This window comes from Spodoptera frugiperda, chromosome 6, assembly GCF_023101765.2.
Source record: "Spodoptera frugiperda isolate SF20-4 chromosome 6, AGI-APGP_CSIRO_Sfru_2.0, whole genome shotgun sequence".
Taxonomy (NCBI): Eukaryota; Metazoa; Arthropoda; class Insecta; order Lepidoptera; family Noctuidae; genus Spodoptera; species Spodoptera frugiperda.
Window position 1 is genome coordinate 699044 of NC_064217.1, and position 2859 is coordinate 701902.

Sequence of the window (2859 nt, forward strand, 5' to 3'; positions counted from 1 at the left end):
GATTAATAAATCTTTGTTTATTTAATTGTAAAGGTGGGAACCTAGAAATCCGTAAAACTGCTGCGTCAGACTTGTTCTACATCTGATAACTGTGCAAACCGCTGCATTTCTTTTCTTATTTTCCGCTGCATTTGGATCAAACGTCAACTCTGCGTGTTTTTTTAATATTATATTTAAAAAGAACAATTGCCGAACTGTTAGCACACCACAGTGTTGATATAAATCAGAGGTAGGATACCGTATGGGTAGGAAGCTGCTTACCTTTAAAATGGCTCTCTGTGCTCTCTCTAATTTTATGATTGTTGTTTTTGCGGCTCCACCCCATGCAGTGATGCAATAGGTTATAAGGGATTGACACAGGGCTAGATATACCATCTTTATTAAAGAAGTTTCGGCAATGTGGCGAAGGGATTTGAAGATGTATATGAGTTTCCGAATCCTAGTCGTTAGTGCATCGATGTGGTTATGAAATTTTAATTCTTCATCAATTATAACTCCTAAATATTTCATAGTGGTTGTTCTTAGTAATTGGGGGCAGGTACACGATATGTTGTCAGAATTATGGTTACAATTATGTGAGATAATGCGCTGTGCCGGGGTGTCCTGTTTGTTGAGTGTGAATGTCATGTATTTTGTTTTTTCGATATTTAGTGTCAGAATATTATTATTGAGCCAATTGTAAACCAGATCAAAGCCATTTTGAGCATGCCTAAACACTTCATCCCATGAGTCCCCGTAGAAAAGCAATGCCGTGTCATCTGCGAAAGTGATTATTTTGCCGTTGATAAGACGCGTATTACATAAGCTATTAATATAAACTAAAAACAGTGTGGGCCCTAGTATGCTGCCTTGTGGCACGCCATATTCTATAATATATTTTATTTAGTCATAAAACAAATGATACTTATTTCATTTTACATAATTTTATAATTATGCATACTATAGACTAGCAACCCGGTACAGTTTCACCCGCTCTGCTCGGCTTCTATTATTCGCAGCGTGATGTTTTACAGCATATAACTTTCAGCTTTATATAATGCTGACATCTTCGTATAATATGTGCACTGCATCTGCGTATAATGTTGATATCTAGCAGAATTTGTGTTTTTAAATCAGCTTTTCTAATCCCGCTGTGTAACAAATCTTATTAGAATCGATTCAGTACCTAAGTTTTTATTATAATTTATTGACAAAATATTGGAATATTCTGAGCCTACTATGGTTCTACTTGACCTTGAACCCTCTCAGATCTCTACTGGAGGCTTCAGGGCTAGGCTTAGTCTTTGTGGACAAGGGGTCTAATTATATCCTACTTGCTTTACATGGATGACCTTAAGTAGTTTGCCCCCAACAAGAAACAACTGATGGAACTACTAAAATTAACTTTAGTAGTTTATTCTGATGATTCTATTTTACTCTAAGAAAAAAAATGTATACAAATGAAATAGTTTCATGAATGAAATAATTTTACAATTCATCTCAGTTTTCACTTTTTTATCTGTTCTTTTGCAAAGCGAAACGATAGCCGCCATGCTATTACGTCATAGTGTCATATTAACAACGCGTCCGTTCTGTCAATTGTCAATGTCAATGTCATTCGTTCTAGTGCTGATAGCTGATGATGCTGATTGTTTAAATTCGTGATGACTTGTTCGTTACTGACGTGGTGACGTCATGAGAGAGGGATACGGGTCGAGTGTTACGCGCGAAAATTTAAATTCAAAATATTTATATGATGCATTTTTAATACACTTAATTGAAAAAAAAATGTAAATTTTTTAGCAGTTTATTATCACCGTAGGATTGAATTGAGACTATAAAAAATGATGTAATACCCTATTACCGTAGAACACGGCAATTGCGGTAATAATGGCAACATTGCGTAAAGATGATTGACGGTTGGGTGCCCGACCGTCGTATCGTCTGTAACAATGTCGGGGTAGTCGCTACATTATGACCCAATTCGGTCAGGTACACGGTTGACCACGCAAATATATTTCTGGTTTCTGAGTTTATTCTGGCATCCATGGATAGAGATTCCTACTGCCTACACTGCGACGATTATCAGCAGTTTCATTATGGTTTCATAATTATTATATTAATTTACTGGAGACCGAGACACACATGTCGTGTCGTGTCGCGTGGGTCGGCAAATATATATTAACCTAACCTAATACCTATATTTGCAATCAAAATAAATGATTTGATATGAACATTACAACAAGGTGGTGCATGGCGTAGCGTGTCGTGCCGCGGCGTGGCCACGACACGTCACGTTAACAGTAATGTATTTCTGTATCAAAATGGCGGCGTACAGTACAAGGTCCATCCATTTAAGATAACGAGCATTTAAAAAAATATATACGGGCATTATTTTCATCATGTTTCATTTTATAATTTTAAGAATAAATAAATGATTTACGTTTTAAAAAATAATATATTTCCGTTATTTTTTTATTACAAGTTTATTATTGTGACAAGTTTAACAAAACGTAAAGTTGAGGGCAATTATTTTTTAATCTTATTATTGTTTTGATATCCATGACCCAAACCCAGAAAAATATAATATTTGGTTTGTGTAAATAATTACTTTAATTGTTTCATATACACAATCATTTAGTCTATATGTTCACATGTATTAATTTACCTTTGTTTCTGACACAGGAAAGCACAAAACGTATTGAAAAAAAAAAACGACCAGCGCTAATTATTCCCCTAGTGGCAGACATAATGAACTAATTTGTCAAAATAGGTTATAATGCTACCAAATGTGGAAGAATATAGCATAATATCTACTCTCTCGTTTCTCTTGATGATATTCGATTTTCCCTCTCTTTTTTTAGCTGTCAGACAGTACAA